We start from the raw sequence: 24,118 nt of genomic DNA, 5'->3' as shown, positions 1-24,118 counted from the left end.
ATCTTGTAGCTAATTATCAAAGTGTGAGTTTGGTCAAGCTAAAGTTCAGTACCTTGTGTACGTAATTGGTGATGGACATGTTGCACCACCAGGAGCTAAGGTTCAGGTTATAAGTGAGCTTCCCAGACCTAAAACTAGGAAAGAGCTACAAAGATTTTTGGGAATGGTAGGTTATTACAGGAGATTTGTTCTTAACTTTTCAATTCTTGTATCACCACTTACAGACCTACTGAAAAAGGGAGTTAAATTTGTCTGGACCGATAACTGTGAATCTTCTTTCACCAAACTTAAAGCTATCCTATTAAGTCAGCCAGTGCTCGCTACTCCAAATTTTGCTAAGCCTTTTAAGATGGCTGTTGATGCAAGTGATACAGGAGCTGGGGCTGTTTTGCTGCAAGAGGATGATCAGGGTATTGAACACCCTGTATCTTATTACAGTAAGAAGTTCACTCCACCTCAAAAGAACTACTCAACTATTGAGAAAGAGCTTTTGGCCTTGATTTTGGGTTTACATCATTTTTCATTTTATTTGTGTTCTGGTTTTGACCCCATAGTCATTTATACCGATCATAACCCACTGAAATTCCTTAGTAAGTTTAAAAATAAAAATCAGAGATTGACAAGATGGAGTCTACTTCTTCAGGAGTATTCATTAGACATACAACATATCAAGGGGAAAGAAAATGTTATTGCAGATTGCTTATCTAGACTTTAGACAGATTGTTTTAGAGTAATAAGAAATTTCCTTTGTAAATTTCTTTTTCTTTGTGGGGAGGTGTTACATAGCCTATTATTTCATCATCCTTTGTGTAATTCTAACGTACAGTATGCTGCATGTTTGATCACGAGCGTGTTCTACCTCACTCCCCCCTTCTACCGTCATAGTAGAGTAAGTCGTTCTTTCTGTTGTTCAGAGCAGGATTGTCAACTCTTTGTCCCCATGGCTTCATTTGCACGTCCTTCTTACAAGTTATATCAAGCTCTGCCGGCCCCTATAGAATGAGCTCAGTCTCTACATTATTGCCACTTAGATCTACTCCTCATTTTGTTCACATCTCTGTCCTCCCCTGTACAGTTATTATTGTGAGTGCTCAGGAAGTCTCCAACCATCTAGCAGCTGTGTAATTTGAGTATAAGTGTTATTGCATTTTGTTCTTGTACTGTATAGCATAAGGTGTTGATTTGTAGGCCTAGTAAAGTTTTTGTAATTCATATTGTCAGCCAGTGGTAATAATATTTTGTATCTGTTAAAATTTATCTTGCATTAACTGAGCATTACCCAGTGTATTTTTATTTTATCAGGGCTGACTTAGATAAATTTACTCTTGCTAATTTCGTGTTAATAGAGGCTATTGCAGTTAACCATATATTTAACCTGTTTTTTGCCATTACATTATCCTTATGAGTCCTGAATGTTTTGTTGTTAGTTTGAGCATTAAATTTTAACTTGTAATTTTACCTAACTCTTTGTTTTGAACCTGGAACTTTACGGGACGGTAGTGATTTTTAGTATTCTCACTTAATGTGTACATTATCTTTCTCTGTTCCGTAACAGTATATATATATATATATATATATATATATATATATATATATATATATATATATATATATATATATATATATATATATATATATATATATATATATGAGAGAGAGAGAGAGATAGAAAGGGTAGGGTATTTCACTGAACTACCCCTGCCCTATAGGTGAAGTCCCTTAGGTGCACTACAATTTGCTGATTATGGCTCTGTGTTGGTGCTTTGTAAATAATGTAGGGTGAGGGGGAAAGGATCGACAAAATGAGACTGAATGAGAGTGAGATTGAATGGAAAGGATTATCAGAGTTCGAGTGACTGTGAGCGAATGTTACTGCAAGCAGGTTGATAATAGGAGTGTAAAACAATGGTTAAGAGTGAAGGTGAAGGCGAGAGAACGAGAATGAGCGTCAGGATGACCGTGAACCTGAGGTAGAGGATAAAGGTGAGGATGAGAATGTGAGTAAGTGAAGGAGCGAAAGACTGTATACATGACATTAAGAGAGTAAAGATTAAGTGTGAGACAAAGGGACATGAAGGCATGGAGGCGTGGAGACAGGAAGCCAGAAAGACAAAGAGACAGAGGCAGAGAAACATGTGGAGACAGACAAAGAGACAGGGATAGCTGTAAAAAACTGGAATATACAGTAATATGAGGTGCGTCGAACAGAGGCAAAAAAGCTGAAAAGTTAGTGAAATGCAGAGAGAGAGAGAGAGAGAGAGAGAGAACTATGTCAGTATAGGGAGAGATAAAGGGTTGGAATGTAGGTTCAAAGGAAATGCGGATGAGGAAGGGGTAAGCTAAGACTAATTGGAGGAGGGAAGAGAAATGGGAGGAAATGAAGCATGTGGGAATGCGAATGATGATGACGGGTGGGGATGCAGAGAAAGTAAACTGCAGGGAGGAATGAGAGGAATGTACAGTAGAGAAAGAGTGAGCGGAGGGGAAGGAAAAGTCGGGAGAATGATGAGAGGAATGGAAAAATTGGGAATTTAATGATGAGAGAGAGAGAGAGAGAGAGAGAGAGAGAGAGAGAGAGAGAGAGAGAGAGAGAGAGAGGTTGTGTTTGTTTAGATGTTTGTTTTGGTGTTCCTTAGTAAAGTGATAGTGTTAATATTAGCGTTTGTACCAGTGTTTATGTTTATGGTCCTGCCTGAAGTTGTGCTTCTTTGTTGTTTTTGTTAGTGTTAGCGTTTATATTTGTGTTTGTGTCGGTGGTAGTGTTTGTGCTGTGCTAGTGTTTGTGTTTGTGCCCGTGTTTGTGTTTGTGCTCGTGCTTGTGTTTTTGCTCGTGTTCGTGTTTGTGTTAGTATCAGTGTTTGTGTTAGTGTTTGTTTTAGTTTTAATGCTTGTGTTAGTGTCAGTGTCGGTTTCATTGTCAGTGTTAGTGTCTGTGCTTGTGCTTATGCTAGTGCTTGTGTTGGTGATGATGGTCGTGCCTTTAGGACAAAGATCACTGCTCAGCAAAATAATTCGACAATCTTCGCGACATTCCAGAGCCCATACTCTTTTCACATAAAAGACAAAGCCAAAGAAATTAAAAAAGATTTGACTTACCTACTTACACTCATACAAGCAGCCTGATAAGTGAGGAGCTAAAGAGGGGTATCTGGTTAGGAAATGTTAGAAAGACAATCGTGCCAGTCAGGAAACTAAATGGAAAATTACTCTGAATCGACAGATGAGAAAGATATTGCGTGATATCCCAAAGAGGAATGTAAATAAGTTAACTTGTGTGTTGCGTGCAGGGGTAGGATGTGTGGCTGATGGTTTAGTAACTATTGTGATGAAAGAGTAAGTAGGAGAAAGAAAATAGATCAGAAATGTGAAAAAGGGAGGGTAGGGAGATGGAACGTAGGGGGGACAGGAGAGGAAAAGGATGGTTGGCAAGGAACGGAAAGACAATAGAACGGAGGAGTAGGAGAGAGTCGTCAAAGCAGTGATGGGAGAAAAGTGGCGGTAGGAATGGGAAGGGAAGAGCTGTAGCAGTTAAGTTGGAGAGTGAAGGTAGACGAGGAGAAAAGGCTGGGATTGTAACGAGTGTGGAGTAGGGAAGGAAAGTAGGGAAGACAACGTAGGGAGGTAACGAGAGTTAATGGGAATTTTGAAAACGGAGTTGAAAGGAACAGAAAATAGGCGACGGAAGGTAGGGGGGAGAAGGGGGAGGGAAAATAGAAGAGGAGACAGGGCCGTGGTGGGAAGGCTGGAGGAGTAAATTCGTGGTGTAGCCTAAGGAAGGAAACTTGGAAGAGTGATAAAAAGAAAGGGAAAGTAGAAGAAAGAAGCTGAGAAAATGAATGGTAAAATGGGAGATCGAAGCGAAGGAAAGAAATAGAAGTAAAGGAAAGAACATGTGAATCAAGAGGGAATAAGAAAGTAAAGGGGCAGTATGAGATGGATGGCTAAAAGAGGGACGGTCTCTCATTTCATTTGTTCAGAACCCTTGAAGTGTAAAGAAGTTACTGGCCCCAACTGTACGATGGAAATGAGAAATGGGTTGAAATATCGGAAAGATTAACCTCTTCAGCACGAAAATGTACTGTATCACTGTATTCTTGCTACCTTGCAACCATTATAATATGACTAAGAAAAATCCCTACTGTTAAAGAAATTAATGAAGAAACTGTCCAGATGCAGGAAGAATATATTACACTAATAAAGGGTTCTGGCGGTGGACAGGCTGTGGGAGGTGGCTGTGGTGGTAAGTTGTGATATACGTTTCCCTTTGAATGAGAAGTTTTCCCTATGCAGACTAACAATCGTCATAAGCTAGAAAGGAAAAATGAAAGATGTCATCTTCCAGTAGGGTTTATTAGGCCTTGTTTGCAATATTTTAATATGACAAGACTCTACTACATGTAATAAAATCATCTCGAAACTAAAAAAATAAAAAAATACATCGTCTAACTGATGGATATAAGGAAGATAGTTCCCCACTATCCTAAACTGAATAAATATCGTCTTAATGAAACAAGAAACATTATAAAAAAAATCATCATGCCGATAGGGTTAATTCTCGAGAGTGACGGTAGGGTGATGGTTGAATATTGTGATACAAGGCAGATTGTGATAGGGGAGAATGTGTGTTAATTGACGTGGAACGTTGGTAGTGATGGGTGTTAGAAGTGGCCGATGTGGGGCTGGGTCGGATATTGGTTGGCTCGGGATCTGATTGGCTTGTAGCGGGGCGGAGGTGAGATGAGTGTGTTACAATTGATGTAGCAGAACAGTAGGAATAAAATATTCCCTGACAACTCTATCTCATATTCTCATGGCAATTTTCAGTTATATAAAACATGTCTTTGCAGTCGCAGTGTTCGGGAAAAATTGCAAGAAACTCAGAATTTATCGCAGCTAAAATCAAACTGCCGGATAAAAGTTCCCAGAAAACCGCGTGTGATCGTGTCTTAATTCACAGATGATGACCAATACGGCGTGGAAATATTATGCATTTTTAATGTGCATGTATGATTTGTACTCTCAGGCTGAAATGGTGTATTTGGTCTGTTCAAAGGCATAGACATACATCATCCATCTGAGGAACTAAGGCATTGTCCAAGTTAACACTATTATACATTAGGCTAATCTGTGTCGGAAGGTGCCAAGTATACAGTCAAACCTACAGTTTCTCATGTTACATCTTCACCCTAATCCACAACTCGTCACCATGCCAGATCATCCTGCTCCCTCATCTCCGCCAATTCCATCCTCATGGTTCAGTCCTCTCCCCTTATCAAGTTAGTAGCAAAAGTCTGTGATTTACACCTTATCTCCCACCGAATAATGTTTTTTACTGGGTATACTTTCCCCCTTCAACCATACTCCACCACATACCACCATCAAGTCCACCCCAGTCTGTCCGGCGCCTCCCATTACCGCTTCCATGTGAATCTAAGCTAATCATATCTCGAAAATAATGTCATCAGTAGGACATCTTTTTCCTCACAAATTGATGGATATGATCGGGATCAGTCTCAGGCGATCTTAACAAATCTGATGACCTCTAAAGGAACCTCAAAAATGATATACCTAGGTTGGTATATCTCGAAAACCATTCCACTCTTATTGCTAAATTACAGCAAATATATTCGTGGCCGTGACCAGAATTATATTGACCGTAGTCAAATGAATGGACTTAAAATCAAGTAAAATGACCTAAACTAACGTAATAAAAATAAAGAAAGGCTTGAATTTATTTGCATATATCTCATCATGGATAAAGTAAAGCAGAATTACTGGAACTGATATAAGCAGACCTGAAATTGCAAAAATGGATTTCATGGGACAGGCACTGAAGAATCTGATTCTTACTCATCATGAACTGATCTAATTTCACCTGCCCAGACCAGAAAGGATGTGATGAGCGTGAATGATCTCCAGGTTGTCTCTGAATGGGTGTAAATGGACCAAGTTTGTACAGAATTTACTTGAACTGATGTGAATGAGCAGGCACGGATATGGCGAGCCTGAACTCGTCCAGAGGCCCAAGTGGTTCTGAATTTACTTGTAAAATGCTGGTATAGTTACTGAGGGCAGCATGACACCCCCGGGAGGAGCCTACGGAGGGGCAGACAGGGCATGACCCAACCCCGGGTGACAGGGACATAAGTCAGCCCAGGCCACGCGCCTCTATGACCCAGAACTCGCCCGCCGCCACCATAGCAGGAAAAGGAGACTACCTTGCGGGAGAGCTGACCTTTGACAGGATCGGGGTGGAGCTACTCTCTTATCTCCAAGCAGCAACCTAATGACGGCTAGAAGCCGTGCCCTTTGTGAGACAGCTAGTAGCCACTCAGCCCTTCAGGAGACGGCTGGTAGCCACTCGGAAGGCCTTCAGGAGACGGCCAGTAGCCTCTCTGCCCTTCAGGAGATGGCCGGTAGTCTCTCCCCCTTAACCCGCCCCGTCCCGACGACGTATGGGTACGTCACCACGATTTGCATTTGCCAGTCCCGGCGACGTACCAGTACGTCGTGCAATTGCAAGGTACCTAATTTGCACAATTTTCAATTTTCGCACGTGATTTTTCGTATGTATACACGGGACACCTTCCTCTATTCCTGTACAAGTTACCAAGCAGGGACAATGCCTTACACTGCATAACCTCCCCCCTCCCCCCCTCACGACATTGTCTTGGCAAAGGACCTGTTACCAGTGACCTGGCTAGTAAAGTTATTCAGGGCCAGAGTGATTCCCCAATCGATGACAATGTGGAGGAAAATGTTTACATAGCATTAGAAGAAGAAACAGCCAGAAATAATGATCAGGTAGTGTGGCAAAAATGGGTCAGGTATGGTGATTAGTTAGTGAGTGAAACAATGCTTATTATGCCTTTATTACTGCTTGAAAACCAATATACTGTCATACTACATATACATTCGTACCAAGTAAATAAATAAATACCATTTATGAGTGAATAAAATAGTTACCCTCCCATAGAACTCGTTTTCTTTGGTGCCAGCATGTTAGAAAACCCACTCAGGTAAGGAGGAACTCCTACCTGGATTGGGCACTTTAAACCTCAGGTGAGCGATTTCTCTATGAATTTTCGATGTTTCTCACCAAAAGCGAAGGTTTTAGCCAAAAAAAAAAAAATCGAAAATACCTCGGGACTGGGGGATGTCGGAGGTGCGGAAAACCTCGGGACGTGACGGGTTAAGAGCCATGGCCTGTAGCCGGGCTCAGGCGACGGCCAGTAGCCGGGTCCCACGGAAGGAGATGGCCGGTAGCCGCTCCTCCGTCAGATGCTGCTATACCCCCCTACAGGAACCAGTGAGGCCAGTAACCGTGCTGGGGAGAGAAGGGTATGTCCCCTCTCCTCCTGTAGTTGCCTCAGAGGACAGGACACAGGCGACGGCCAGTAGCTGTGCCCATCAGCAGATGACGGCCTGCAGCCATTCCTCGTCAGCACATCGTCCTCTATACGGGGCTCAGGCAACAGCCGGTAGCTGCACCTACATGCAAGTGACGGCCGGTAGTCGCACTTCACCTGCATCCCCATCAGGGAGCCGAGCCCAGGCGACAGCTGGTAGCCACGCCTACAACGAAGGGACAGCCGGTAGCTGACCTCGTTTTGTTGCCCACAGGAACCCAGCGACGGCTGGCAGCTGCACCAGGGAGGAGCACCAAAGCTCCTTGCCCCCTGTGACTCCACTACGAGAGGGCGTTCTGCCATCATACCTGCCAACTGGCTGGGTCGCAGACGACCCTACTGTCCACCACCAGCGAGGCAACCTTCAGGAAAAAAGCCTCAGCCTTGAGGATCCGTGGAGAGGCCCTGTAATATCTCCAGGGCTATTCTCTGCACAGCCAGCTCCAGAGGGACCCTACCTGACAGACTCTGATGGAGGCCGACGCCACAGCCAATTCCTGACGGCGTCCCTGACAGGAGAAGCATACCAATATTGGAAAGACCCTTTCTCAGATGCTAAAAAAAAAAAAATAATAAACAATATTGGAAGGGAAATCATGCACTGATTTAAGAATCAGTTTTTATAACTATTAAGAACATTATTAGTGATATATACATGATCTCCAACATGTCGATAGATAGATAGATGGATATACATATAAAATTCTCAACTACTCTAGAATTTAGGCTTCCCCCAGCCTTCGCCACAAAATCCTTGATTGAGCCAGTCCTACCCAGGTTTTGCCTGGAAACTGCTATATCTTATTTCTCTACCTCCTGCCTGCCCCCTCCACCTTTTTTTTTTCATCATTTGCAGCCTCTTGGGGCCCACTCAGTCAGCCTGTTGCTCCATCAGTTATTCCATTTTCTTGCTACATGACCAGTCCACCATCATTTCTGTTCCTTTACAACTTCAGTAATGTCCTTGACATTAGTCTGTTCTTTCAGAGTTATTCCAAACACTGACCTTTCCACTGCTCTTTGAAAATGTATTAGTTTGTTATCCGTCTCCGAGCCTTTCCGGGACGGGGACGGGTATTGTTTTCACTCGGTTTGTTTGTCTATTTGATTGTTTGTTTGTTTGCCTGTCTGTCTGTCTGTTTGTTAACAACTTTACACAAAAACTACTTGTGCTATTTTGATTAAAGAATACAGGAATGATGGGTTACGACCTTCTGATCACCTGATTAAATTTTTGGCCAAATTGGACCAAGGCCCAGGCAGTAGGGCCAAGAAATGTAATAGAAAAAAAAAAGGTGGGGGAGGTGGGAGACAGGTAAAAATAATTTCTTCGCCATAACTCCTTTGAAATTCGTCATATCGACAAGAAAGCATGTGGAGGCGTAGGAGGACTACTGGGCCTTGGGATAGGCCACTGCCCCCAAGAAATAGGCCCTGAGCCTTTGCCCAGAGTCGGACACGTAAAAAATATATATATATATATATATATATATATATATATATATATATATATATATATATATATATATATATATATATATATATATATATATATATATATATATATATATATATATATATATATATATATATCGACAAGAAAGCGAAACCTAAAGGTGCGCCTTTCAAACCTGCATCCTATAACATGCCTCATTACCTCAAGGGGGCTACCCCCCAGTTAGCGGTAGGAGGGGTCAGTGTCAGGTGAGTCAGGCCAAGAATTTCAAATGGGCATAGAATCGTCAATTTTCACCCCATTTACTCCAAAAATAATATGTGACATCTTTGACGAGATATCCTGTTGTGTTTATACGTCAGCACTAATATGACTGCTGGGATGGGTTTGCCGTGCCTTGGCACCGCTTCTTGTTTTTCATTGTTTTTGCCAATTTCCAGGTCTCACACTGGAAGTCATATGTGGGATCATACATTCGTAATATATCTATATTTTCGTACATACTGGCAATATACTTTTCATTATGTTTCAGTATTTAGGAAAACCTTTCCATCCACCTGTAATACGCCTTCTTATTTCGTTTTCATGGTCTTTCGATACTTTTAATAGTTGGCCCAAGTAAATTTACCTAGCTTTCTCGAGAGATTAGGACAATATCCCCTGGAAATCTTAAATTGTTTAAATTTTCACCATTTATGTCTACTCCTTTGATCTCCCACTGTAGATTTCTGAAAAAGCGTTCAATGTATTATATTCTGTAGATTTCTCAACTAGCTGATTTATTGTACTTAGATGATGAACAGTCGAATAACCTCCTTGGAATCCTGCCTGTTCACGAGGATGGATTTCTTCCAAATTTATTATTCTGTTTGTAAGGATTTCAGAGGAGAGTTCATAAATAAGTGTTAATAAGCTAATAGGTCAATAGTCACTAAGATCTTTTGATTATCCTTTCCTGTAAAGCAAATTAACTCTTTCATTACACCATGATTTGGGAATTTTCTTATTACATTATGTAATAAAGTCATGGTAAACTATTAGGCCAACAGTCATTAAGATCTTCAGAGTTGCCCTTCTTGTAATGCGAACTAACTCTTGCATTGCACCATTTTATTTCTTTTTTATATATTAAGTGAGCGAGCATCTTTTCAACTTCTACTCCTGCATCCGACAGTAAAGCTGTTACTATTCCCCCTTCTCTTGGAGCCATTCTTCTTTTTCATATCGTTAAGAGAAAAATTTTATTTATCTGATGTTACTTCTGGTATTTCACTTGTGTCAACTGAAAAGTTAGTTGTTGGTACCATTGGCTTTGATACATACAGTTCTTTGTAATATTCGTCAACTCTCTTCTCTATTTTCTCTCTACACTTGACGACTTCACAATTTTTCCAGTTCAGTGATATACTTTGTTGCTTTCCTTGTGCCATTTTCCTTCGGATTTTTATCAGACTTTTCCTTTTTTTTTTTTTTTGATGATTTCTTTGATCTACTCCATGTTTTACTTTCGTTTTTCTCCCCTCCGTCTCTTGTTGATATGCATATTAAATCTGTTCTTTCTGTGTCATCTTTCTTTGTTTTTACTTTCCTTGCCTTTCTTCTTTCCATGAGTTCAGGGGTCGTTTTTGAATACTTGCTGGCTTTGATTGTACCAGCCTTCTCTACTACCTCCGCTGATCCCATTAACGCTTTTGTTAGTCTATCGTTCAATTAATCAATGCAACATTCGGTGTAACTTAGAGTCTGGAATATGTTCTTTAATTCTAACTGAAAGGCAGCTTTGTTCTCGTTCACTTCAATTGGGCATACGTTCAACTTTCAATTAGCTTCTGTCTTCCACTTCTGAAACTGAATCTGGCCGAGCAACCCAACACTCAGTGGTCACACCCAACATTTTCTTTGTTTGGAAGTATGACATTAGTAATTGCATTTTTCTTATTTGTTATAATGAAATCAATTTCATTCCTTATTGCTCCATTTGGGTTTCTCCGGGCCTATTTCCTTCTTTTTCTTTTGTGGAAGAATATGTTTATTTTCTCTTCTTATAAATTCTGCAAAATTTACCACCACTTCACCTCCGCCATTCCTCTCACCTATTCAAAATTTTCCCATACGTGCGTCTTCATTTTTCCATTCGTCTTAAGACTCCCATGATCATAGAATAGCTGGTCCTTTATTCTTCCAAAATCTGGGAGATGTATTCATAGTTGGTGCATATATTGTACTTGCATTACTTTCAGGGTCTAACTTTCATGGTCTAACTAAAATCCAAGCTAGTTTCTCAGACACAGCTAAATTGAAACGTGTTCTCTACAACATTTCTGTTAATTAGAAATCCTACACTACTAACTCATTTTTTCAGTCTTCCTCAGTCGTATAATAGGTGGTTGATGTCCTAGAGCTGCATTAAACTTTCTTTTTTGGAGGTCTTGCTCAGACCCAAAATATCCCAACTAATGTTTTCTAATTCAGTCAATATGGTAACAACTTTGTAGTCATTTCTGAGGCTGCTTGAACTATAAGTGTAGATTTCCACGGATTTCAGTTTGTTTTATGTCCTAATCTCTGATTTACTGAACAACTGTCTACTCATTCTTGGCGGCACACTGTCCATAAGCACAGAAGGCGATACTATTGGACCATTAGTAAACAACGATCCACTATGGACGCCCTTACAGTCATTACGAGTATAATTCATGATTTCATTGGGGAGATTATTGCAGATAACCTCACATCCCTGTCAGACAGTTTCGGGTGAGATGCAATTTTTTGCACTACGTTTTCTGTACATTTAGTCAGACTCTGTATACCTACAAGGCGTTCCATGGTCTGCGACATCTAAGATGGTACCTTATTTATCTATGAGGCTTTCCTAGATCGACCAACCTGGAAGATATATATATATATATATATATATATATATATATATATATATATATATATATACATAAAGAGAGAGAGAGAGAGAGAGAGAGAGAGAGAGAGAGAGAGAGAGAGAGAGAGAGAAATCCTAGTCCTAACACTCCTTCATACCACATGTTACCATCCTTACTGAATATATGCTCGGGCTACCAGCTACAGAACTATTCTATAGTATTTATTTTAGCAGAAATGTTTTTGTGATAGTAATACAATGGATATGGAAGATGTGCAAATCGGCCTGGGAGGAAGGTAGAGACCAGAGGATTGGAAATCAGGTATAATTATTCATCTGTACAAAGGAAATGGGGAACAAGTGTGTGGTAAATGGTAACCATAGGGGCATTTGTCTTCTTAGTGTAACAGGAAAATTGTATGATAGCATACTTATTTACAGAGTTAGAGAAATAACAGAGGAATTGGTTGGTGAGGAGCAGGGGGGGGGGGAGTTAGGAAAGGAAGAGGTTGCGTAGATCAGATATTCATTCTTAGGTCTTTAACCCGCCCCGTCCTGTCAATGTATGGGTATGTTACAACATTTTGGATTTCCCAGTCCCGACGACGTACTGGTACGTCGTGCAATTGCAAGGTCCCTAATTTGCACAATTTTCAATTTTCGCGCATGATTTTTCATACGTATACACTGGACACCTTCCTCTATTCCTCTACAAGATGCCAAGCAGGGACAATGCCTTACACCACATAACCTCCCCCCTCCCCCCCTCACGCCATTGTCTCAGCAATTCACCTGTTACCAGTGACCTGGCCAGTAAAGACGTTGAGGGCCAGAGTGATTCCCTAATCGATGATAATGTGGAGGACAAAGTTTACATAGCATCAGAGGAAGAAACAGTCAGAAATAATGATCAGGTAATGTGGCAAAAGAAGGTCAGGTATGGTGATGAGTTAGTGAGTGAAACAATGCTTATAATGCCTATATTACTGTTTGAAAACCAATATACTCTTGTACTACATATAAATTCATCTCAAGTAAATAAATAAACACCGTTTATGAGTGGTGTGAAATAGTTACCCTCTCATAGAACTCGTTTTCTTTGGTGCCAGCCTGTTAGAAAACCCAGTCAGGTAAGGAGGTACTGGTACCTGGATCGAGTATTTTAAACCTCAGGTGAGTGATTTCTCTATGAATTTTCGATGTTTCTCACCAAAAGCGGAGGTTTTAGCCAAAAGATTTATTTTTTTTTAAATACCTCGGGACTGGGGGGTGTCAGAGGTGCGAAATAGCTCGGGACGTGATTGGTTAATGGAAAAAGTTTATAGAAATGGAAATGAAGTTGTATGAGACCTTCATGGATTTAGAGAAAGTATATAACATGATGGATAGAGATCGAATGTGTGAAATCTTTTGAACATATGGAGTAAATGGGAAGTTGTTTAATGCCGTGAAGAGTATGTATGAGGGAGCTAAGTCTGCAATGCCTGTAGATAGTGAACTGAGTGAATTTTTCTCTTTGAATGTTGGATTGAAACAGGGATGCGTCATGTCTCCATGCTTGTTAAATCTGTTTATAGATGGGGATATAAAGGAGACACAAGGTAAGGCAGTGGATGTTGGAGTGGCTTTAATGAGAGAGGGCAACATTTGGAAACTCCCTGTACGGTTGTTTGTAGATGATACTGTATTGTTAAGTGAAGACAAAGGGGAACTGGAAGGCTTGGTGAAAGAGTTTGGAATATTTGTGAGAAACGGAATCTAAAGGTGAATGTTGAGAAGAGTAAAGTGATGATCTTCGAGAGAAAAGAAGTCACTGGATATAGAGTGAGGTTGGATGATAAGGAAATGAAAAATGTGAGTACAGTTAAGTACTTGGGTAGTGTGATGAGTAAGGATAGAAGTTTGGAGCGTGAAGTGCTTGAAAAAGTACAACAAGGAAGAAAGGTTGCTGGTTCTATGAAAGCAGTGATACGAAACAGGGAAGTGTGCATGGAAGTTGAAAAAGCCACAGCATGATATTATTGTGATAACAACTCTAACGTATGGAAGTGAAGCTTGGACGTTGTTGGAAGGACACATGTCAAGTGTGAGAGTAGTGGAAATGAGTTATTTGAGAGGAGCATGTGGAGTTACATGAAGAGACAGACTGATATATGAGGAAGTGAAGGAGCATTGTGGTGTGGATATGGATGTGATGGAAAGCATTAGGAGAAATACACTGAGGTAGTTTGGCCATGTGGATAAGATGGAGAGCGAGAGGGAGGGAGGGAAGAGTAGGTCAAGAATGAGATGGAGGGATGGAGTGGAGAGGTATATGAGCAAGAGGAATGTGAGCTGGAAGCAGGACAGTGAAATGGCAGGCGACCGGGAGACATGGGGACGATTTATTTGTAGCCACCCCTTACGAGATTAAGGCATCTGGCAGTAGATAGATAGTTTTTGTGGCATGTCAGTGAGCTCTTAGTAGATCATTAAAGTTTAACGAAATTCAAATCTCTTTAACCCTTAAACCACGGGCTTGTTTTGCTCTGTCTTGCGTGTCCCGCTGGCATATTCGGGCTCCGACAGACTCTCGAAAAATATTTGCCAAAAATCAGTTATTAGTCCTAGAATATTAAAATTAAATGTGCATATGGCACATACCTTCCACTTTCTCCTGGGATGTTTGTTGAGCTTTCGCCGAGTACCGTAGGACTTGTGGAGACCTCTGAAGTTGGGTAACGAAGTCTCCACTTTACACTTTCCGACAACCAGTAATATGATTATCACAGCCAGATATTATCACTAGAAACACTATTCTATGATTATCAAGTAGTTTGGAATCCATACTCCAAAAAAAAAAAAAAAACTGTGAAAGCAATGAAAATTACAAGCACATATGACCTTCCCACTTGCGCTAGTTTGCCCTTGGTATTCTGTTATTTATTATTCAAACAAACACTCACCCTTTATATTCCTATTATTATATGACACTTATATATATCTGCGGTCTGTATCCATAAGTTTCCTTCAGTAGTATTAGTTTATTGTCACTCAAGTCATTCAATTTTTCATTCAGTAAAATACGTAGAGAGCCACAGATTCACTTTCACTGTTATAACCTCAAGTATTTGTACTCATATCTATATATTACTAATTATTTACATTTCTATTTACATTTTCTATTGTATTTTCAATATTTACACTTCTATTTTACTTACACTATGTTATTCACTGTCACTTGCAGTAACATAAAGCTATATTACACTGTTCAATCATATGTACATCCATTGCTTTCACTTGCTATTTACACATTATTTACACATTATTTTCATTTCCCACTTGCACTTTTAGAACTGCTTCTGGCTGTGGTAATCAAAGAAGCAGGGGAACCTGGCATTCAGTGCACTGCCAAGAGGTGCATTTGTGCTCAGGTGTGCGTCGAGTGGTATGTGCACACACCTGGCACCTGCGGATCGCAGCCTTCCTCTTGGTTGTGGCAGGCATTTGCAGCAGTCTGTGCCGATCCATGTACGCCCCCTGCTCAAGTCTATTGGGAAGTCTTACTGCATGGTGCCTTGGAGCTGCTGCTGTCACATTACCATATCTTTCAAGCAGCTGCTGAACACAAGTCCTGGCGAACAACCTCAGGGAGAAGGACTTGGGTGGCTTGACCTTCATCTTGTACAGGATGAAGGTGTTCAGCATCGTCATGTCTATGAGATGCAGAAAAACTTTCCTGTACCACCTAGTATTCTTCCTGAGGCAGTCGATCTCTCCAATCATCATGTCGGACTTGTCCACTTGCCGCATGTTGATATTGTAGTCTATGACAGCATCAGGTTTCCTCACAGGTTCGCCTGTCTTACGGTCGACATTCCCACTGTCTTTCAGTTCTCCCTTGTGTACGGTGGTGAGCATGTGCACGACCCTCTTGTCATGCCACCGTATTGCCAGCATCTTCTCAGACTTATGTAGGTGCACGTCTCCTCGCTGAGAGGTTCCTGCCTCTGGGAATTTAGGGAAGTGGGCACGAATACGCTTGACAGTGCCGCGGGAGCTGATGCCGTGCTCTGAAAGGTATTTGGCAAGTTTCGGTGCTGTTTAATAGTTGTCTGTATACAGCACATGATTCCCACTAAAATACCTTTCAAGGAGCACCTTCACTACACAGCCTGAGAAGCCAAGGGGGTGTGTTTTATCAAGATCGACAGTGCTGGCTGAATAAATGATGAAGTTAAGGATGTACCCCGTCTTACAGTCGCACAGTACAAAGAACTTGATTCCAAAGCGATAGCGTTTGCTTGGAATGTACTGCACAAACCTAAGGCGTCCTCTGAACAAAACCAAGGATTCGTCAATGACAACATTCTGAAAGGGGTGGAAGAATGTCATAAACTTATCCTTCATTCTGCTCAGAATCTCCCGGATCTTCCAGAGTGGGTCGGTTTGGGAAGGTATATCGTTGTTGGCAAAGTGCAGGTTTCCCATGATGTTCCGGAAGCAATCTCTGGCCATGTACTTATTGAAGGTGGGTGAGGGTAGTAAGGGGTCCATGGACCAGTATTCTTCCAACTCATGCTTCTTTGAGTGTGGCATGAGAAACATGTGGGCAAAGAACACATACAGCTCCTGCACTCCCAGCATGGACCACTGTTGCATCTTGGCTGCACCTGTACCACTTGCATCAGGTTGTGATTCATACCTGTTGGTCTCATCACATATGTGCTGCATGACTTCGTCGTCGAGGAAGGCCAAAAGGAAGTCAACACACTCAGCATCCTCGTCAAGATTGAAGGTAGGCTGTATCCCTGAGGAACTCTCGTTGAAATCAAGATGTTCTGGGACAAAATCGGACCCTTCTGTCCACACAAAGGTGTCCAGGATTCCCTGTCGTGGCGGTGTAGGGTGGGTGAGGGTTGAGGGTGGCTGTGAGGCAGATTTATCTGGTTCAAGGTCACTCGCACTGACCCTGGGTTGCCGTACAGAACTAGCAGCCCTTACTTTACTGGCAACTCTACTTTTACAGGTCAGGGATTTACCTCTTCCTCTACGGCCTGCCTTCACTGTTGATGCTGGTGATGACTCCAACGACGAAGACTCCAGAGAAAATTCAGAAGAAGAGGAAGCAATGAGTGAAGTGGGGCTTGGGGAACGGGAGGTGATTCACCTCGGGACTCATGGCGGGCTGGGTCATGCGGGGCCATTGTTCCGGGGCTAACCCGCCGCCTTTTCACTCCCTTCCCAAATTCCTTCCCTTGCTGCACTAAGGGCTCCTTTCCTTTGGAGCTTGGGATAACTTAGGACACTGAAGCACTCGTACTAGGAGTTTCTGGCACGATTTCCTCACCCGGCTCATCACACGAATCACCTAAAGGATCATAGTCACTATCCATCATTATCATTGATAATTCGGCTAGTTCACGTTCCACTGCAGAATCACTTAGTCCTTTCCTGCTTCCCCCACGAGTTTTTCTGGGGGTAGAGGTCACAGGACCCTTTGCAATGGGCACAGAAGCAGCGGAAATGGGGGGGCGCGAGTGCGACATGCTTTGACCACAGAGGAGGACAAGGAACTGAATGGCGTGGCTTATCTGAGAAGGCAAGGGTTGACAGTGACAATGGGGCTGACAGCTGCTAACTTACATGCTAAGAAATTATTGGTAGGAAATCTCGGCAATACATAAAGAAATAGGTAGTTCCAGGTGAATGTAAATGTCACTTAGGCTTCTCCCTTCCTTTCTTATATATATTTTTATTAAGGAATAGATTACAAGGCATAATTCAAAGGGGAAATTACCGTGGGAAATTAGCGAACGAATGCATGTGAGGTGTTGTCAGGTGATAATTAGCCAATTCCAGGAGTATACCACTATCACTTACCTTATTTCTTTTTGGTATATATTATTTTGTATAACTATACGGCATAGGGCTTCTTTCAATGGATGAAATCAGTGGAAAAATCCAGGGGAGATTTGCTTTAGTGCAGCGTGGCAGGGCAGGTGATAGGAAAGGGTAAAGGAGGTGAGGTAGGGAGGGGTGAGAGGGTACTGGAAGGGAGGTAGGGAGGGGAGTCAAGAAAGGGGGGAAAATGGCTAAATTGTCAACAATGGATGGGAGTACAGATGAGATTAGGTGTGCTGACTATTGGTGGACAGCAGCAGTACATGCTAAAAAATTATTAGTAGGAATTCTTGAAAATACAGAAAAAAGTAGGTAGTTCCAGGTGAATGTAAATGTCACTTTGGTTTTTCCCTTCCTTTCTTATAAATTTTTTTTTACGAGAATAGATTATATGGCATATTTCAAAGGGGAAATTTCCTTGGGAAATTAGCGAACTAGTGCTCGTGAGGTGTTGTCAGGTGATAATTAGCCAAATCAAGGTGTATAGCACTATCACTTACCTTATTTCTTTTTGGTATATATTATTTTGTATAAGAATAGGGCATAGGGCTTATTTCAATGGATGAAATCAGTGGATAATTCCGGGGGAAATTTGCTTTAGTGCAGCGCAACCGGGGAGGTGAGAGGACAGGGTAATGGAGGGGAGGTAGGGAGGGTAGTCAGGAATGGGGAAAAATGGCTAAATTGTCAACAATGGATGGGAGTACAGGTGAGATTTGGAGTGCTGACTAGTGTTGGACATTGGCAGTACTGATAGATGATACAGGCCACCACTTGTAAGCCCGGGATAATTCAAAATAACACAGAATTACAAAAGTTACGCCTCGTGGTATGATCCATTGTGCCCGAGCGTCACGAAAGTGACGCCCCGCGGTTAAGAGGTTAAACTGTTTCCTGCCCCAGCCGTGATTCGAATCCGAGTCCACTGGGGGAGTAGACCACCTCTCTATCGACTAGGCCACCACCTGCAGCAGATAAGGGCAGATTTTGTACTAAATAAAGTTTGGCAGCATTCCTCCAAACGTTTCCACACATCTCCAGTACACCTTCGAATAGAGAAGGCAATGTGTGTATGCAGTTTGTAGTTAGGAAATTGATGAACATACAAAAACACGGGATCTCCAAATATGTGTATTTGTAAGGTTTGAACTTTGGCTCCATAAAAGTCTATGAAAAAACTAATCCTTCTTCCCTCCCCTATAAAACAAAACAAAAAAGAAAGAAAGAAAAGAAAATGGTGCCGAGTGAGGGGTACTTACCCAAGGAACATTTGTCCGAGATATGAAGTGAATTGCCACAGTAAAGAAGGAATGGCATCATACCGAGAACTGTTTGGTTAAGAAGAGAGAAAAGGAAGGAAACAAAGCAGATGCATTATAGTTTCCATCTTAGACTGGAAACCACAATAACCCTTAAGGACTACAATACTGACTGCGATCTTGGCATTATCTTCATTTCCAGTAATCATTGTCATCTGTTTCTGCTTCCTATTTCACTGCACCTTTCACCTTTTGGTGTTTATGTTTTTTTTAATTAAAGTAACATTGTTTTATTAGAATGATACCAGGAAAACACTGGTAAAGAGTAAATTTGGAGGGAATAAGTTAATACATAATTATAACATTTTTAAAAATAATGACCCTAGATGAGTAACAACAAAGTTCATTGCCGCCGAACAGGTTAGACTCGGAAGGGTAAGATACACAGGACAGGGGAGGGTGTGATTTTGCCAGGTTTATATAATTTTCACTTTGGCCCAATTAAACGTTGACATAAACCCTATGCGAAATCCCCTTATGTAGGGAGGAGGTGTGCAAATCAGGGAACTAGAGAGATTGGGAGACATCATGGCTGTTGTGCTGATATAGCCCACTGTTATTAAATGAATCACAGGTTTTGAAATAAGGATAATGAAGATCACGCAGTGTTTAAATATAAATCTGCAGAAACTCTGTCAAAGTCAAGTAATGGAATGACCATAACCAATGTAATATTTGAAAGTGTAAAGGTTGCGGGATTATTCTGTTAGGTATGGACAAACTGATTTTTGTTACTAGTACCCATGAAGATGCACTGTACTATTTTTTCTCTGACTCACTCCACGGCAACATTTGCGTTAAAAAATGGTACAATATGCCAACAACCTTCCTGAAATGGTATAATATGCCAACAGGCTTTGTGAAATAGTATAATATGCCAACAGGCTTCTGGTAAATGGCACCCGGTCACTACAATTTTCCTCAGTTTTAGAGAGACTTCGAATTTGAGGGGTTAGACAGTCTTCATTAAACCTTTTTCTACTAGAGGTTCTTTTTAAGTGTACTAAAAGAATCTGGCAATGGCAGGATTAACACAGTAATGAATCCACCGGAATGGGGTAAAATCACTGATAACGGTAAGAAGAATGAAACTTTTGGTCAAAGCCGCACTAATAATAAGGAAGAAATCCATAACATATTTTACTTCTCCTTCTGTGGAAATCATTTTTATTTACTGTTGCTGCTTATTCTTTTTTTTTTTTTTCTAGAAAGGGTCTAGAAACATGGCACGAAACGTTGAAGGCTCTGCTTGATACCGAAAAAAATCCAAAGATGAAAAGAAAATTGAAGCTAGCAAGAATGCAATTAAGAAGTCGAATTTGTAGTTAGGCGATTAACTGCCATGATGGTGCCAGAGGATATATTCACTTGGTGAGGTCTACACTGTTATTGATTAGTACCAACTATAATGGCAGCAGAATGTTATAAGTAGTTGACATTATCTGTAGTAATAAAAATCATTGTAGTACTATGGAGGACAAAACTAAAAGTTGTGGCGGTAAGTGCGAAAGGATTCTTGTAATGGCTGGAATGTTAATTTGCTGGTAGCTGGAACAGTTGGTGCCAAGAGAGAGAGAGAGAGAGAGAGAGGAAGGTAAGGACTGAGAAGAGGAATGGGGAAACGAGGCAGGGAGGGAAGGAAAGAAGGAAAAATGAAGGCGAGAGGAGAAGGTGGAGTGAGGGAATACATGAGACAGGAAAGGAGAGAAGTAAAGAAGAATTGACAATGACGGAGGCCGAGATAGGAAGAAGAAAAAAGTAGAAAGAGAAAAAGAAGGTCAGCAGGGAAAGGAGAGGTTAAGAATGAAAAGATGGAGGAGTGACGAGGGGGGGAAGAGAAGGGTGAGAGGAAATGAGAGGCATAGAGGCGGAAATGAAGAAGGGAAGAGGGAAGCAAAGTAAGAAGGAAGGGAGCCCAGGAGAAAAAGGCGAAAGGTAGAATAGAGAGCGGGAGGAAGAGGGCAAGATGCGTGGAGGGAAAGAAGAAAGTGAGGATGGGAAAAGAGAAGAGGGTTGTTGTTGTTGTTGTTGTTGTTGTTGTGTTATTGTAGATCAACCCCAACCTGTCTGGCTGAGCTGACCCATCAATCACAGGCAATGAACAGCCCCTATGGGGCCGTCCCAAGCAATGAACTGATGTTCCCTTGAGACTGACAACGCCTCACTATAACGAGCTGTGGAGTTTTTGTTCGTGGGTGAGCACTGCATTTACACATCACTGAATTAGCATGGGGACCATAGTGGATTCCACTTCACCCCGTGATCTCGTTAAATCGTTTTGTGGGGTAAAGGATGAAAAAGAAGGGAAGAGGGGAGGCAAAGAAGGAAGCAGAGAAGACAAAAGGAGGACTGTTGACACCAAAGAGAGGAACTACTTCATAAAGACATAGGTATTTCCTGATCTATACCGCTTTCTTCTTGCATTTCTTGTATAGTTATCTGTTTCTATTTCCATAATTATTTTGCCCTGCTTGTAATTTGTACAGGCAACTTCTTATATGTCAAAATGAGACTTTTACGGCTGTCTCTTTTCAGCGTATTACGATTTTTTTTCTTCATTTTTATTGATTCATTTACATTTTCTCGCCTTAGCACTCTTAGTGGCCTTTACCATAACCTTGTTTCTTTTTAAATACTGATCTTACTTTTTCAATTGCCTTTTTAGCACTTTTGATGCTATTAGTTTGATCGTTTCGTTTTATTTTCTTATTATTTTACTTTGCAGTCTTAATATAATATAGAGTCATTGTATTCATATTGGTTTCCTATAACTTGTACTCTAAAATCTATGGTTTGGTATTTTCTTCCCAAAGTCTTTCTCACACATTTCATGCACTAGCCGTGTATAGACAGTGTTTAAATACTGGTTTGTTCGTAAGATATCTCAGCTTAGGAGAAAGAGCAGAATTAACAGTGTTACGTGCTCATTAATAACCAGATATTTCGGCTTTTCAATTATGCCATCATCAGCGGCCTGAAACATACCTTAAGCCTGAGTCATTTTTATATAATGATTGTAATGTTTCTTCGGTGTTTATTGCTTTATAGAAATATCGGATGGCAGTTATTAATTCCAGTAATAAAGCAGAGCCATTATCGAAGCCATAAAACTTAGACACTCACAACCACCGTTGCAACATCTCCCACAAATACCGGTACTCCCACTGCAGTCATAATTGCAACAATTACCCCAAGTACTGATGCTCCCAATGCTACCAAAAGTTACCACATGTACGGCTATCATAACTACCGCATCGATCAACATTCGTGCAGCTACAGTTTCCACAATCCAGGTGCAACAACTACCACAATTACTATCATTACAGACACTCGCAGTGCTACCACGACTAGACATAGTTGCCATAGTAATAATCACCCCCCCCCACCTGCTACTACAACTTTCACAACTACCAGAAGTACCACAACCACAGATACTCTTACTGCTTCCAACTCAACTCGTACCACACCATGACATCCGCAACTGCCACAAGGCACGAAAACATGTCACTTTCACTATCACCACACAAACTCGTAGGCACCATAACTACCACAACTAAATGACAGCTACCACAACGACGACACCAGCCACAAGTAAATCCTAATAATCAAAACTACCAGAGTTAGCACATCACTACTACCAACTACAAGCTACTCAAGAAACGCATTCCTCTGCTAACTCCAAAGTAATTAATGTTTTATAAACCAACCTTCTTCCAACGACGCTGGTAGAGTTTAAAGCCTCTATTCTCTTAATCTACCCTGTTACACAGTGTCGGAGATCTCGTGCGTATACTGACACGAGTAAAATATTTCATTTTTTCCTGCATCCGGATAAGGACCCACGTCAAAATCTGATCAACTCTTCGTTGACCCAGTGCCCACCTATATACCAGATATCTGTATAATCGGATAACAGCTATGTGAGATATCTTGTGCACAAACAAACGGGCAAACAAACAAACAAACACGGGTGGATGCATAAATCCCATCCAGCTCAGATGGCGGAGGAAAAATCGCCAACCAAAGAAGACCGACATCTACCACAGCTAACTCCTAACAACTACAACTACCAGAACTAACTCAGCTTTGTCACCACACTCACTACAACATGTACTACACCTACCACAACTAAAACCTGACAGTTACAACTGCCACATTATAATCGTATTAACCACAGTTGCAGTACAATAAAACTACAAATACCACATACATTATAACAAGGACAATCATCAAATTATTACTTTAATTATCCACAGCTGTCACAGCGGACGCCTCAGTTATCACCACCAAAACATCATAATTACTGCAGATACCACAATATGCATAACAACCACTACTACTGCAACAGACACCGCAGCGTTACAGCCAAAGCACCAACATACCCACACTGACCAAAAACCCCTCCAGACCACTCTAGCAGAATCCAAGAACCCATGCCAACCAATCACTTTTACGACGTAATAGCACCACGCACTGATAAACCACCACAAAAACATCTGCCGTTTATTATACTCAGACATCTATGTTTGGTGTTCGTATATGCTGTAGTTGCTCTTTTTATACTCTCTCTCTCTCTCTCTCTCTCTCTCTCTCTCTCTCTCTCTCTCTCTCTCTCTCTCTCTCTCTCTCTCTCTCTCTCTCTCTCTCTTCTTCACGCTTCTTTCTTGTGTTCCCTCCCCCTTCACCCTTCCTTTCCTCTCCCTCCCTGTCTTCCATTTCCTCATCACTTTACCCTCCTTTCCATTTCTCCTCCTCTTCCTTCGTTTCTCCTTTTCTCCTTTGTCTTTCTATTTCCCTTTCTCCCCTCGCCCTTCCCCCTCCTCCTGCGCCCAACTCGTTACATATACTTTTACACTCTCTTATCCCATTTTCGTCGGATTAGGAAGCTTTCCAACACTCTTTCTTAACGACAGATTTGGATATTACGCCGTGCTCTTGTTTTGTTAGCATCCATGTATTTCCCGTAACATATTGCCAAATTTTCATATAATGATATATTTCCCCTAGTAGCACCACCATAGTCGGATAATTTTGCTGCCTGGTTATCCGAACGTCCCGCAGTTCATCTCTGTCCTCTACGTGGAGGACAGTAGACTGCAGTTGATTGCAGTTTCAGCTTTCAATTCGCCGAGTTCACAATCAGCTGAGCCAGCGATTACAACAATATGTTTTAAAA

Source organism: Coenobita brevimanus, chromosome 101, assembly GCF_032717465.1.
Source record: "Coenobita brevimanus isolate Jiangsu-jjx chromosome 101, ASM3271746v2, whole genome shotgun sequence".
In the NCBI taxonomy this organism is placed as follows: Eukaryota; Metazoa; Arthropoda; class Malacostraca; order Decapoda; family Coenobitidae; genus Coenobita; species Coenobita brevimanus.
The sequence above is the reverse complement of the archived record's forward strand: the minus strand, read 5'-3'. Positions refer to the sequence as shown.